The sequence below is a fragment of the Lepidochelys kempii genome, chromosome 15, assembly GCF_965140265.1.
Source record: "Lepidochelys kempii isolate rLepKem1 chromosome 15, rLepKem1.hap2, whole genome shotgun sequence".
NCBI classification, from domain to species: Eukaryota; Metazoa; Chordata; order Testudines; family Cheloniidae; genus Lepidochelys; species Lepidochelys kempii.
Genome location: NC_133270.1, coordinates 17,696,592 through 17,712,979, shown reverse-complemented (window position 1 = coordinate 17,712,979; position 16,388 = coordinate 17,696,592). Strand labels below are relative to the sequence as shown.

Sequence of the window (16,388 nt, the reverse complement as noted above, 5' to 3'; positions counted from 1 at the left end):
AAACGAGGCTTTTTGGTTTTTGTTTTGCTACTTGAAACTTTTGCTTTGTCAGCAGTTTCAAGTAGATGACACAGAAGGGCTTGGATCTCCCTCCTCTGCCCCGTGGGATCCATGTTACTGTGGTGGTGAGCAGCCTGCTGACAAATGTCACAAGGATTACAAGCTAGGGCAGAGACAGCTGGAGCGCCAACTCCTGAGGGACGTTTCCCAGCTTTGCTCTTGACAGCAGGTTCACTTAAAGTAAAAATTAAAGGAAAATATTTTGTATGCTAAGCCAGTACAACCTCAAGACGTCAATCAGAAAAATAGAGTTTGAGATGTTGTTTGGTTTCATTGCTCAAAACATTTCGTTCATAGTGTTTATATTGGGTGCAATTTTATTTTGCCTCAGAAACTCTTTTCTTAAGAGCTATCCTCAGAGAAGGCTTTGCACAAACACAAAAATCTTGCTTTGGGAGGGAAATGGGCTTAAATGGTCTCAGCAAAGGAGCCATAAGTTCTGGGAGCTGGGTGAATTGTGACCAGGTCTCAGGGCGGCATGACCCCCTCTCTTTATGACTAGATGGGAGTTGAGATCCTGTAACTTTTTTTCCGTTGTAGCATGGGGTCAACTGCTCCTTTCTCACGCCTAACACACATCAAGTAAGATACTTTCTTCTAGAGTGGATCTCAGCCTGGGGTCTGTGGACCACAAAACCTTTCTTGGTGGTTTGTTGGGTTAGAGAACCAGGCAGGGGGGCATTATGCTTCTTGGAGGGGGAGGAAGATGATGTTTAAGAGCATCTGGTTTGTAGAAGGAAAATTGATGGAAAACTGACCTAAAGCATTTCAGGCCCCTTCCTGAAAGTAAGATTATTTCCCTCCTCCCCCAGTATTTACCATCTGCTAATAATGCCATGCCTGCATCTAAGAATGTACCCAACATCTTGTGTAAAGGCTACCACAGCGAGCACTTGACCAGTGCGTAATTTCTAATGAAAGAAGTGCCAGGGCTCAAACAATCAGGTGCTGGGACTCAAGCAACATTTTTTACTTTCATAACTGAGGCAGCAAGCCCAGAGGTGCCAGGGCTATGAACTGCCAAGCCCCTAGAGGTGCCAGGGCTCACCCCTGGCAAGCCCTGGGACAAATTAAGCATGCACTTGACCCAAATGTATTAATCCAGTCAGATAAAGGAAACCGTGCGGTCATCTCTCTGTGTCAGCAAAGAAATATGAGAGACACACAATCAAAGAGGTTTCTCACCTCATAAATGTTCATACTTACACCAGAGACCACTAAAGAGATCATCTGCCTTCTTAAACTAATGAGAATGCTGATGGACATCATTGCTCTGAGAAAAGTAATATGCAGGTACAGTCAGGAGGGAGAAGAATAAAACCATGGGGAGTTTGTAGGGGTTACAAAACTAGGAGCTATTTAAAAAAGTTTCTGAGAAATTCAAAATGTCCAGAAAAAAGAAAAGGAGGACTTGTGGCACCTTAGAGACTAACAAATTTATTTGAGCATAAGCTTTCGTGAGCTACAGCTCACTTCATCGGAGCTGTAGCTTACAAAAGCTTATGCTCAAATAAATTTGTTAGTCTCTAAGGTGCCACAAGTACTCCTTTTCTTTTTGCAGATACAGACTAACATGGCTGCTATTCTGAAAAAAATATCCAGAGCACATCCCCAACAGATTGCAGTTTTAAGAGTAGTCATATCCGGGCCCTATTGCCTTAATACGAATAATATTAAGTCTTTTGTTTTAAAAGCAACCTCTATCCTCATTATATATTAAACTGATAGCAACAAAAGTTTAAAATCAGAGAGACAATCTTGCTGGATTGACAGTCTAGCCTTGATTCTCCAGCTGGAATTGGGGTTTCTGAAACTGTTTGGACATCCAAGGAATTGTCCATGAATTATTTACATCTTGTGGGGAGAGCTCTAAAGCTCATATACAAATCAGAATTCCCCAAAACTCAGGTGTGAACTATTCTGGGACAGTTTATTGACCCACTTTCTAAATTTAAACCTTAAGCCCTATCTATCACAAGTGATATTCAGCCTACTGATCAACATAGGCTTTGTCCTACACATCAGGACAGTGGGCTACCCAGCCTTCAACCGTGACGCATCTCCTTGATGTTGCAAACCAATGTGAAGGGCAAAAAAAAAACCCCACCCAGAACTCACCTAGGCAATTATACAGTATTGAGGCATCATGTGACAAAGGCAATTATACAGTATTGAGACATCATGTGACAAAGATACTGGACATTTTTTGCTCCCTGCAGTGGATGAGCTCATTGGATTACCTCACAGAGCCCTTCAAGCAAGGCATGGCCAAAAATGTGCCTCTGAACTCACTAATGAATTGGTTTAATTGTCTGCCAAACCTGAGAGCAGCCAAAAGCAACAAATTAAAGTTTATGATCCTGTGGTCTCATTTACAAGGGGATAATACAGAAACTGTTTATTCAGTGAGGTGTTTGAGTGAGCTGGGAGAAAATTACAGCCACTCTATAGTATATAATAAAAAATTACTTTTAATGGGAAACACTGATGGTTATTTTGCTCCATTAACTTGCTCTGTTGTTTCAGTCTGGCTGACTGTCAACTCAGCAGGCCTGGTGGTGGTGATCACCAGAGTGGGAGACTGGCTTGACCGCCACAATGGCTCAGAACAACTTCACACTGTAAAAGGAGAGCTTCAAAATCTGAATGGCAGGAACACGGATACTGTTCTGTGGAGGAGGACTGGTGGGAAGAGATGGCAGTCCACCTGATAAAGAAGGGGAAGATCATCTTAGGACACTGACTCTCCAACCTAGAGAGGAGGACTTTAAATTAGGTCAGGTGACAAAACCCCACATGTAAGTATAAAAAAAGGTGACCTACACGGAAGTCAGGAAGTTGCGGTGGCGGGGGGGTGGGCAGGAAATGGCAAATTACAATAACGGCATAGGAGGAACAAGGGAAAACAGTGTGGGAATCTATTCAACATATTAGATGTTGATAAAGAAATGCAAGGAGTGTGGGGAATAAGCGGGAAGAACTGGATATCTTAGTACACATACAAAATGAGGTTGTTATTGGCATCACAGAGACTTGGTGGTTGATGCAACACCTCCTCCCTTTTGAACCTCTCCTTCCTGAACAAGCTCTACCCTTCAATATCAATATTCCAGACATGGGATTTATCCCACCAAGTATTTATATATTTGAGGTCCAGAAGGAGGTGAGAAGCAGACCAGTTGAAAGTCACTGGGTAAAAATAAAAGGGGGTGGTGAAAACAGGGGCAATGTCCTCATAGGGGTCTACTATGGACCACCAAATCAGGAAGAGGAGTTGGATGAGGCATTTACAGAACAAACAACAAATATCCCAAACACAAGACCTGATAGTAATGGGGGATTTAACTACCCAGACCTGTGCTGGAAAAGTAATACAGCAAAACACAAAATGTTCAATAAGTTCTTGGAATGCATTGGGGACAAATTCTTGTTGTGGGAAGGAGAAGGAAGTAATTTGGGGGGAGGCAACCATTTTAGATTTGATTCAGACTAACAAGGAGGAATTAGTTGTGAATGAGAAGATAGAATGCCACTTGGGAAAGTGATCATGAAATGATACACTTCATTATTCTAAGGAACGAAAAGAGTGAGAGCAGTGGAATAAGGACTATGGACTTCATAAAAGCAGAGTTTAACCAACTCAGAGAACAGGTAGGTAAGGTCCCATGGGAAGAAAACCCAAGGGAAAAAGGAGTTCAGAAGATCTAGAACTTTCTCAAAGAGACAATATTAAAAGGTACAACTTTAAACGATCCCAATGCCAAGAAAAGATAGGAAGAACAGTAAGAGGAGCTCTTTAATTACCTGAAAATCAAAAAGGAATACAATAAAAAGTGGAAACATGGACAAATTGCTAAGCAGAAGTACAAGACAATAGGAAATAAGAAGAGGTTCTATAAATACATGCCTAATAAGAGAAAGATGAAGGAATGTGTATGTTTACTACTTAGCAGGAAAGAACCAGTGACATCAAGAAGGCTGGGGTGTTTAATGACTATTTTGCTTCAGTCTTTCTCAAAACAGACCCAATTTACTGAGACTGATCAGGAATAACACAGATGGCAATGAAGATTTAACATTTTGTTGCCCTGCGGAGGGAGAAATCATCATTTCTAAACAATGATTATCACTTTCTTAATGGCGATGGGAGTGCTCTTGCACAAACAGGCTATTGAACAAAATGCCTAGATCTGACAAGTCCTCATTCACAGTGGGATACGGGTCCCTTAATGTGACTCTCAGGACTGGGAGTCCCCCGTTTTAATAGTGGTGGTGGTGATCAATTGGCTCCATGGCTTATTTCCTAAAATGGGCTCTCAGTGGAGAGGTGAGAGAAAGCTACAGTGGTGCAGGAAAGCTACAGTAATAGGCCAATCTTTCTGCAAAGAGATGGGGCCTGTGTGAATGGGCTCAGCAGCTGTCTGAACTTGTTTCTCTATGAAGGCAGCTGAAAGGGAAAGAGAAGGGGGAGGAGAAAATAAACAAAGAAAAAAATGGATCCCTCCCTAGTCAGATGTTTCCCTTTATTTCACTGTTTTTAATGTAAGGTTATCAGGTCTAACATCACACTTCTAACAAATCAAAACATTTCAGAGCTAGCATTATGTGGGATGCTCTGAGGTCGAGCCCACAGCTGTAAACTCATTAGTCTTGTCTTTTGTGAGAGAAGAAAGACTCCACATGCCCCTCTCACCCCCTTTCCCCTAATTAAAATTAAAGTATTTCCTGGCCAAAAGTCATTCCTACATTCATTCATCTCCATTCTTTTCTGTTTGGATAAACCACGCTCCAGTACTCAGAGGGTGTTATGTACACAAACTATAAACTCTTAACAGTCATGCAGTGTATTATGACTGGCTGAGCAGGCTCTAAAAAGTGGTTCTTGGCAACACTGTCATGTAGTTCGGGCTCATCAGTCATATGCAATTAGATATTAGAAACACTTGACAGAATATACTGGAGGAGAACAGCACTAGGGGAGATTAGGAATTTACGAGAGAAGAGGCAAACAAAGACTATTGCTCTGCGCAGAAACTGCCATTACAAAAACAAGTGGTCCAGCATGAGGCTTGTTTGCATGCGGAGTTCTACAAGATACTCACACGTTTAGAATTTAGGTGTGGCTCTCTGAGACTACAGGTCTCATCAGACAATGCTCTGTCTCAAGTCAGGTGGTCACTTTTGACCCTCATCTTTAATAAAGACACATGTTACTATGGACATAACAAGCCTCTATCTTGAACTGAGCAACTTTTGTGTAGAGCAAAGTGGAGAAATGCATGCTGGGATCTTCATATTAAAGGTGACAAAGGCAGCTGCAATCTGCTGTGTTTTACGCATCTTAGTCTTGAGAAGCCCTGCCAAATAACTAGCGTTTCCCTCACATTGCTACTGTGACAAGCCAGTCTCTACAAGTGAGACCTCTAACATTACTGGACTTGGACAGACTTTTCCATACTAAAAGAAAAAAAAACGGCAGCCACCCACCTTAGTGAATGCTGTGTATTTGCAGAAGGGGGAAGCCATTGTACTGTCTGAGAAACCAGTTACTCACTCCACGGAACACATTTCCCTCTGGCAAAAGTTTTATGCACAGCCATTTTATCCATGTTGCAGGTCTCTAACAAGCGTTTGGCCTCCTTTAGACCATGTGAGTATGGGGAAGTGTTCCCGCAGGGGGGATTTTCCATTTAAAAGAAAAGGAGGAGTATTTTAAAAAATCCAAACCTATTTTCTAGAAGGCCTCCAATTCTTATATCCACAAATAATTGCAGGAATTTTAGAGCCCAGAGAATGTTTAAATACCCTGATTCTGTCTGTAGATCAGATAGATGTCCAAGGGCTATAAAATGCACCAACAATTACTGAAAGGCACAAGCATGAGGGCACAAAAATATGGAGCTGTCCTGAAGCTCTAGAGAATCAGGGCTTTAGGATTCTAGGCACAAACATTATTAAGTGGTGCAGAAATGGACAAAGGAAATGCAGTAGATGTAATCTGTCTGGATGTCAGCAAGGCATTTGATACAGTTCCACATGGGAAATTATTAGTGAAACTGGGGATTAATATGAGACCTGAAAGGTGGATAAGGAACTGGTTAAAGGGAAGACTACAACAGTTCATGCTGAAAGGTGAACTGTCAGGCCTGAGGGAGGTTACTAGTGGAGTTCCTCAGGGATCGGTCTTAGGAGCAATCTTATTTAACAGTTTTATTATTGACCTTGGCACAAGGATTGGGCTAATAAAATGTGCTGGTGACAAAAAGTTAGGAGGTACTGCCAATACAGAGGAGGACCAGAATATCATCGAGAAGATCTGGATGAGCTTGAAACTGGAGGAATAGAAATGGGGTGAAATTTAATAGTGCAAAGTGCAAGGTCATGCATTTAGGAACTAACAACAAGAATTTTCGCTATCATCTAGGGACTTATTGATTGGAAGTGGCAGAGGAGGAGAAAGACCTGGGTCTATTGGTTGCAGGATGACTGAGCCGTCAATGTGATGTGGCCATGAAAAAGACTAATGGAGTCCTAGGATGCATCAGGAGAGGTATTTCCAGTAGAGACAGGGAAGTATTAGTACCATTATCCAAGGCACTGATGAGACCTCATCTGGAATACTATGTGCAACTCTGGTGTCCAGTGTTTAAGAAAGATGAATTCAAACTGGAAGGTGCAGAGAAGGGCTACTAGAATGATCCGAGGAATGGAAAACCTACCTTATGACAGCCAAAGAGCAAAAGGCGGCTGATTGCTCTCTAGAAATATATCAGAGGGATAAATACCAGGGAGGGAGAGGAGTTATTTATGCTAAGCGCCAATGCAGACACAAGAAAAAATTCATATAAACTAGCCATCAACAAGTTTCGGCTCAAAATTAGATGAAGATTTCTAACCATCAGAGGAGTGACGTTCTGGAACAGTCTTCCAAGGGGAGCAGTGGGGGCAAAAAATCTAACTGGCTTCAAGACTGCGCTTGATGAGTTTATAGAGGGGATGGTATGATGGGACTGCCTACAATGGCATGTGGCCCATCAGCAACTACCAGTAGCAAAAATCCCCAAAGGCTGGAGACGGGACAAAGGTTGGGGAGGGCTCTGAGTTACTACAGAGAATTCTTTCCCAGGTATCCGCCAGGTGGGTCTTGCCCACATGCTCAGGGTCTAACTGATTGTCATATTTTGGGGTTGGGAAGGAATTTCCCCCCGGGTCAGATTGGCAGAGACTCTGTTTTTTTTGTTTTTTTTTTAACCTTCCTCTGCAGCATGGGGCACAGGTCACTTGCAGGTTTAAACTAGTGTAAATGGTGAATTCTCTGTAACTTGAAATCTTTAAACCATGATTTGAGGATTTCAGTAACTCAGCCAAAGGGTATGGGCCTGTTACAAGAGTGGGTAGGTGAGGGTCTGTGGTCTGCAATGTGCAGGAGGTCAGACTAGATGAGCATGATGGTCTCTTCTGACCTTAAAGTCTATGAGTCTATAAATGGCATTCTCCTAATGCAACCTGAAAATGACTTGGCTGCACCACACATTTAGGGTCGGAGGACTAGACTAGTTAGTGGTGTGACTGGTCCAATCTTACAAAAAGATGAACAGCATAATTTTTTCCCCTCCCTCCTCTTTATACACATTGTCCAATTCCAGACAGCCAAAGGATGAGCACTGTAGTAGCCAGTCATAATTTTTTTTAAAAGAGGTTAATCCAGCACCAGTTTAACCACCAATCTGCTTCTGAGGATTCTCCCGCATGTATAAATATTGACTTCTTCTCTGAATATGCTCAGTTGCATTCTCTTACATCACGTGTAAGAGAGAGAGAGACTGACTTTGACTTCTTACTCTGCCCCAGTCAAGAAGTTTTGCTAAAGACCTTGTCTCTGTCGGAACAGTACCCTGCAAGCTTTGGCTCCTGAACAGGAAGTGCCAGAGAATACTATAAAAGAAAAGGAGTACTTGTGGCACCTTAGAGACTAACCAATTTATTTGAGCATAAGCTTTCGTGAGCTACAGCTCACTTCATTGGATGTATTCAGTGGAAAATACAGTGACCAAAAACTCATTTTGATTTGAATGGAGCCCTTAGTCTGCTTCTGCATCTACTTTAGCAGTAGACTAGCCAAAGTGCAGCACACATTAAATTAGGCCCTCTGCCTCCTGATAACGCAGAACTGCATGACACTTGTTGCCTACTTCATAGACATTTATTAATACTTCCCACTTCTATAAGGCTTTCCATCCATAATTTAATTTGAAGAGTCTCACAACACCCTGTGAGATAGAGAAGGGATACGGAGAGCGCATTTCAACACACCCTGAGATGCAGCAGTTGTTAAATTGATCTTTACTCTACACAACAGTTTTGAAACAGGAAGTGAAGGGTGGGGGGGAACCCATTGTATCCAGTTGAAACGTCTGGGTGTATTTTAGCTAAGCAGAAGGACATTATCCCAAGAAGTAATTTGGCCAGGTCCCCAGGGACAAGCTCCGCCACCACCTGATAAAGAGCGCTACACACTAATGCCAGGACTTCAGAGAGAGAGAGTGTGCATCCAGCAGCACAGAGCCCTCAAACTCCATGCTGGATCACTGGTTCAACAGCAAATCAGAGGGAAGACTGCAATCTGCTGAGTCACCACCGCCACTTTCTACAGCACAGCAGTAATGGTTCTTGCAGATCTCCTGTGCAAATACTGAAACAGACCCACATGACTTAGCTTATGAAATTACATGGGATTGTAGCACAAGAAGGGACAACAGGCCACTTGCCCTTACCTTTTGTGACAGGGCAAGGCCAGATAGCTGTAGATGGAGATAGATATATTAGCTCCAGGCTAAACAAATCCCTGGTACCAGGATAAGTGAAATGGCAGCTGCTCCAGGTCAATTAAGACACCTGGGGCCAATTAAGAACTTTCCAGAAGGCTAGGTTGATTGGGACACCTGAAGCCAATCAGGGGCTGGCTGAAACTAGTTAATAGCCTCCCAGTTAGTCAGGTGGGGGTGCATGTCAGGAGCTGTGGGAAGAAGTTGCGCTGTTGGTGAGATTGAGTAGTACACACCATATCAGGTACAAGGAAGGAAGCCCTGAGGTAAGGGTGAAGTGGACCTTGAGGAAGTGAGGGCTGCTGTGGAGGAAGTGGCCCAGGGAATTGTACGTGTCATGTTTCTAAAAGGTCAGCTACCATAGCTGATACTATTAGGGTCCCTGGGCTGGAGCCCGGAGTAGAGGGTGGGCCTAGGCTCCCTCTGCCCTCCCCCCCCCCCCACCTTTGGCCCCTGATTAATCACTGAGACAACAGAGACTGTGCAAGGAAGGATAACTTCTCCTCACCTCCCTCGCTGGCTTATGATGAAAATGGCTCAGTAGACTGTGACCCTTGTCCCTAGAGAGAGAAGGGTTACGTGGAGGGTCACAGTGAGCCTCTGAGGCTAGCGAAATCTGCCAGGAAACGTGGGTCCCACGTTGGCAAGGACAGAGCTTTGCCACACTTTCCAAACTGTTGTGGTCACACTGTCCCCTCTACCTGGCTGCTATTAAAGAGAATAGGCTAGGTCTCATGTGCAATGTTTTGAGTAATTATTGCCTTTCTGTAAATTTCAGGTGCTAGACAGAATAAATAAAAACAAGGTGCGCTCACCGTCTGGTGACCATCTTCCCAAGGCCAGTTCAGACTGTGCAGTTACTTTTTTTTTTTTTTTTTTTTTGGGGGGGGGGGGGTTGAGAGACAATGCATGGTGATCGTTGCATCAGCTCCAGAACTTCAAGTTGGAAGCACAAATTACTGAACCCTTGGCAGAAAATGTCAAATTGTGGGGAATGTGGCTGTCTTATCTTTGAGCTTTGCTGCATCTGGGGCACAGCCAAGGGTTCCTTCTTCCTCCTTTTCACTTGAGGAAACCACAATCTGCTAGTGCCCTAGCTCTCTTCCACCTTCCTGTCCCTGGATATGTTCCCCATCCCTACCCACAGTTACTAAGAGAGTAATTTAGGGCAAGTTGAGGATGGAGTACAGGTTATACACTTAGCCTGAGCAACTCTGCTTGAATGAGAGCCCTGACTTTTTTCTTCAATGGTATTTCATTATATAAATCTTGTACATTCAGCCATCAGGGATTCATTTCAATGGGTTTTCTAGAGCGCTAATAGGGTGCGGTAATACATTCATCTCTTCTAACTTGCCTCTGCTCTCTCAAATAGAGGCATAAGTGGGCTTCTCCAAGCACATGTGATTGCAAATAGATACTGAAGTTGTCTTGAATCACTTGTTAACCGGCCCACCAATTTAGTGCATTATTAAATTGGGGAGAGGAAGAGAGCAGCATTCTCCTAGAGAAGAAAACACAATCTCTCATCAGAGAAGAGCAATTCCCCCTCATCATTGCACTCCAAAGAAAGGCTTTAATGAGCCATTTACACCTGAGAGTGACAGTTTTAAGTCTGTCTTTTATACTTCTGAACAATCCTCATGCTCAGAGATTCCAATTTTTACTCTATGTAACAGGACACAACAGATTTTACTTAGCGCCATATAGGAATGGTTAATTCTCATTTGCACCTTCAAGAGTGCAGTTGAGAGCCTACTTCGTATACCCTATACATCAGAATTGGATCTATGGTTAATAGCAGGCTTTGGGATGTGTCTGGTTAAACACTGAGCTGGTGCAATTAATGCCGAAGAACCCAGTCCTATCCTCACTGAAGTCTATGGGAGTTTTGGCATTCTATCTAGAGTCTTTTAGAGACAAATGTACACAGGATTGGGCTGCAGGTATGAATTCAGCTATCACATAGTAAGGACCCATCAGTGGATGCCACTTGCTGCAAGAAGAAACAAATCTGGTGATGTTTTCTCTGTCATTTTAAATAGAAAAATATCCTTACTTGCTTCCTGAACAAGAGATGCAGAAGTTAGAATGTATTTGCTTAAGGAGTTAAACAGCTGGAAAAAACTTCTTCAGTTGCCTACCTTACCCAAGTCCTGTGACAATCATTTCAGTATGTCTTGGAACCTAAGAGCTGTGACATGGTGAGAAAATGCCGCCCTAACAGGTTGGGAGGCTGTGTGTACCCCACCCACCTGACCTGTCAGTCAGGCATGCTAGGAAGGCAGGTTTTACAAGGAGGAAGCTGCGGTACTCAAGACAGGAAACACTGAGAAGGGAGCAACTAGCATAGGTCCTGGAACAGCAGGAGGATCCTTCCTGCTAGAAGCCTGCCAGCTCTAGGAGTTCCGCAATCCCAGGGTAAGGTACGGAGGGGCTGATGCAGCAACCCAAAAACTCCAGCAAGGCACACCCGAAACAAGGTGGTGCCTCAGGCATTTTTTTGTTTGGCCAGGTTATCTACCCCAGGAAGGACTTGGTTTGTGTTGCCCTGAACTTTTGTTTTCCCTCCCTCCCTTCCCCCAAAGTAAAGTAAGCAGGCCCACAAGGGTGGGGCCACGACCACAACTAAGTCTGTGGCTTGTACTAGACCAACCACCAACCCTGAGGTGGAAACTCCAGCCCAGCTAGTAAGATGTCCTCTTTTTACAAGAGTGATTTTAGGTGTTAGAGGAGACTAGAAGTCAGGAACCTGGATTCTGGTTCCCGGCTGCAATGGTGACTGTGAGAAAACTAATTACTTTGTGCCTCAATTTCCTCATCTGCAAAACGAGGATAATACCACCTACTTCATGGGGATATTGTGGAGCTTCATTAGTGTTTGCAAGCATTATATAAATGCAAAGCTAACATAGGATTTGCCATCCTGGCTACCACTGTTCTATTAAGTTTGGTATCCTGCCTACTGGAACATTTAGGCATCCATAAATATCAGTAGTAGCCACAGTATGTCATCTCTTGCATGTAAGAGTTGTGTTTAGGGCTGGCTGCCTAGCGTGTGGCCATGCAGGGCATCTGAGTTTGGGCAGCATGCTGAGTCCTGGCTGGGGAGCGAATGCTGCACATTTCTCTCTTAGTCCTATTGCCTGGCTGAAACAACAGTGCTAATGAGCTCCAAAGGGAGCTGAATCAAACCCTCCTTGCTGGAGGCAACAATCTTTGAGGGAGGGAGGCTAAGAGGAAGGGAGAATAAGAAGGTTAGGTTCCAGGAAGCTTCCTTGGGATGTAAACGTTGTGCCTTAACGGAACAGCAATATTCACTATACTTGGAACGTTACATACAATATATTAGCAGGGTGCAAGGGCCTAACAGAGGAGGCTGAAGATGGGCAGGCAAGCCCAATAGGGTCAGTGTGTGTGCACATACCTTAAGGAGGTGTGGATGGATTTTTTTTTAAATAAATCCTCACTTCCTTATTTTCAGTCGTACCCATTCCCTTTGCAGGTAGGTTCCCCTTGCTCTTAAGTTCGTGTGTTTTGTTTTCCCTTCTTCCCTTGGGGATGCCAAAGCATTGTAGGCTCTGAACCAGACTTTGCTGCAGGAAAGAAAAAACATGTTTTCTTTGCTGCAATGGTCCATATACACATCACAATTCTACATGCTACTTTGCAAGAGCTTCTAACTATTGTTCTTAGGACTGCAGAAAACACTATCAAGGCTGATACACCCCAAAATTAACCAGCCTTAAAAGGGAATCTGATCTTTGTTTGTGAGATATTTTAAAAGAACAATCTTCTTTTAAAGTCAGACTAAAATCCCAGCTCTCAGCAGGGAGCCAACTCATCACCAATCAACCCAAACACATGGTTTATTGCAGCCACATGCCTGTGTGAGATGTGCATGTCACAGTGTCCCTCCATTCCATTCCTATCAAATACTACATCAATGGGACTACAAACAAGAATTTAGTTGATGTAACCTGCTTACCTGATGCCAATATATGGGATCTTAAGAAATGCCTCAGGCCCTGCCTAAATTATGGAATTTAACTACATTGATTGCTGTTAGGTAACAATTCCTTAATGCAGACAAGGCCTTTGATTAGATGATTCATAAGAACAGAGGCACACCTTCCTGGCCACGCGCTCATGCATGCACCCACCCCTGTGATCACAAAAATCCAGAACCCTTATATTGAATTCTCAAGGTAAGCTCCCAAATGAATCTATCAGTTTGGCTACACCATCATGTAGGAGTGAAATAGACCTTTTCAGAAGGTGATGTAGCACAGGGCCATTTCCAAGCAGTTTGTGCTGGATGTTGTAGAGAGATGCTTGAGTCTTTAGTCCTTCCCAGAACACTAGTAAAACTTTCTCTTCCCCCTCAGCAGAAGTAAACTAGCTGCTGTGCATAGAATAAATGTGATTGTCTACAAAATCAAATGCTGTTTTCTTGCTCCATTATTTGCACATTCTGTGTTTGTGCAGAACTATATTCCAAAGCTGAGAGAGCGAGAGCCTGGTTTGTGTTTGAAAAAGAAAAGGAGGAAAAATGTTGTGTGTGTTTTTTTTTTTTTTTTTTTCTTGAGTGCCGAAATATACAAGTTTTATTTGGTGTGATGGAAAGTTAAGGTGAAAAGGGCTGGATTTACACAAACTTTTTCTTTAAAAAATAAAATTTAAGAACTAATCAGGATTTGGTGTTGCGTCGAAAGCGTCCTGCCATTTTACAGGCCATAAGACAAAGGCGACTAAGAGCCCTTATTTCCCCGAACGTGCGTATTTCCAGGGCTCTGTTAAATTGAACATGCCCTAACAAAGGGAGGAGCAGCTGTGAGGTTAGAGCTCCCTTGTGAACATGTTGGTACCTTTATCCAGTCCTGTGGACCAATATCAACCTGAAGCTTGTCTGTCTTTAAGTCCCGATCGTGCATACTGCTCTGCGTGGGCAAAACCCTGTGCCCAAGCGGGGTGAGGCTCCAGGTACACACAGGCCCCCTGTAGAACAGTTTGTAGGATAACGGGCCCCTCTCTGTATTTATGCTACTTGAATCCTAAGGTGATAGGCACCATATAAAAATAGCTAGACAGATGAGGAGGGCCCCAGCCATTCTTATTCTACCATGATGGCTGGTATTGGCTACAAAGGCCTGCAAATAATGGCCATAACATTCTTACAGGCAGGCAGCTGCTCCCTTTCAGGTATGTCCTTTAAAGTTGGTAAATAACAAGTCAGGATCAAGTAGACTACCTTCCCCTTCATAGGTTAATAGGCATTACGTGAACACATCTTACAGGGAACAGACTCCCTTCGATCCAGTTCATGGGATGGTTAGGGTTTTCCTCTAACAGCAGAATTTGTGTTCAACAGTAAGAAAAAATGAAAATAAGCAGAGGTCCTGCTCTCTAGCACTGTTTTGCAGAGATCTGATCAAAAGCAAATGTAGGTCAGACTGCTAGTCCTAAAATTGTTTATAAGATACAATATAGATGCTGGATAAGCTGTCTCTGTATAAATGGAATCCTGTAAGTTGTAGGACATGAGTGAAATTTTAAGGCTATTTTCTCATTTTAATGTCTTCCACGTCTATTACTCCATGGACCTAAAGTTTTAAAGTGATGTGCAACCACCTCAATGGGGTTGTTTTGGTGTGTTCTTCCCACCATCCTCTTCCCCTTGCAAATTATAAAACAATATCTGGATTCAGTCATTTGCTCTAAAGGTCAGGCATTTGGCTAATGGTATCATAATTTTCTGGCAGGAGCAGTGGCTGTGGTTTCTAAGTTATTCTCTTGGGTTAGGGAGTGTTTGGTTGAGGAGTGTGGAACATTATAGGGAGCCCAAATATTAAAAGGCAGAAGTTCTTAAAGTACATTTTAAATGTTTACAAAAAAATCCACCTGAAAATAATTAGCACAGTCATTAGAGTGCTTGATAAAATGGATGCTTTTAAAATGTAGCTAGTTATCAACCATTAAAATGGGTATAAAAATCTGAATAACTGGCAGGGATACTTAAAGGATCCAGACTTGAAAGGAGCTCTTTTAAATGTCTTATGCTGTTGATTTAAGTTTGTGCTTTCTAGACACAATCAAGCTTCTTAACTTGGTTACAGTAAAGTGAATTCCAAAAATGTTTCCTCCAACTTGCATCAAAGTATTTGCAGTTAAAGTTAATTAAAAATGTTCTAACTACTTTTGTAATTAGGAACAAGTGGAAGGTAACCTCCTTCCTCGATGCATCTGAATCCCAAAGATTTCTCTTTAAATGTCCTGCAGAGCCCCAGAAATACCTTCTGCCTCTTTCCTCCCCCTCCTAACCTCCACCATTCCTTTCATATTTGCTCTTGCAGCTGCAGGGCGGCTGATCCCCGTCAGTAAAGGTGCTTGGCTAAGTTGGGTTCTTCTAAAACTGGTTCAATTTGTTCGCTGCTGTTGCAGTCTGTGAATTTACCTCATGCAATCCCCTTCTGGCATCATATGTGAATAAGCAGGACTCACTCGCAGATTAAACACCGGCACACTTCTCACGCCCAATTTATCATGGTGTAGGCCAACAGGCAATGAAGCTACAAGGTTGTTGGGGGTTGTGTGTTTTTGTTTTGTTTTGGGGGGAGAGGGGTTAGTGTGAAAAACTGATCTTTATTTTCCAGAAATATATAAACTTATTCTCTCATTTCTCCATCTTCTTCTTGTACTCCTCTGATGTACAGGACATTGTTACATCTTATCAAAACTTCATCAAGGTGTCTGACAATACACCATCTATGTATTCTTCTGTGCTTGCAAGCTTCATGTTCATGTAGCAGTCAGACACCAGGTAGCCCTTGTAGTCCATCGCCCACTTCAACATCACCGGCTTCCCCGTCAGCCCATTCAGGAAGGGCTTGGGGTTCAGGGGCAAGTGCATCGTAACACGGCATGGCACAAGGCAGCGGGAAAAACAAAAATTACTCGCAGGGCTGCATGTGCACCCGCTGGAGTCTGTTGCCAGTCTCCTCCCACCCTCCCCACTTAATCTTTCTGTAGGGGTGTGTTAAACTCAGTGCCCTGGCTCAACTTCAATTTTTAATTACCCTTGGCCATACTGAATCCCATCCCTGCAAACTCAGTGTTTTTTCTTTACTTCCCATTCTAAAATGGCTGTGAGCTGTTGAACAGCCAGTAGTGTATATACCCCTCCTAGCTAATCCGTGACCCATCACTGGTGGTTTTAGACATATGTAACAGCATAAAGCATTGTTCTGCAGGGGTCCACCCCACATGCTGCAGCAGCAGCCAGAGAACTGATAGAGCCCCTCTGATTGTTCAGCCTATCTTCCTTTCCATCTCGTCCTCAGGAAGTTCTACTTCATCTTCCCAATCCTTGCAGAGACAGTGTGCCCCACCATACAAGGGAGGGAGGGCATTTCTCCTGTTCGAGGGAGAGGGCAGGGAGATTTGTGTTGCTTTGTGTGGGTGGCTTTGAAGAACTGGGGCAGTTGAGCCAAGTAATCCACCCTC

At 43.3% G+C, this 16,388-nt stretch overlaps 1 pseudogene; it reads right to left on the bottom strand.

Moving 5' to 3' along the window:
• Positions 1-15,550: 15,550 nt before the first annotated feature.
• On the bottom strand, positions 15,551-15,795 carry LOC140898743 (small nuclear ribonucleoprotein F pseudogene; annotated as a pseudogene).
• Positions 15,796-16,388: the final 593 nt, after the last annotated feature.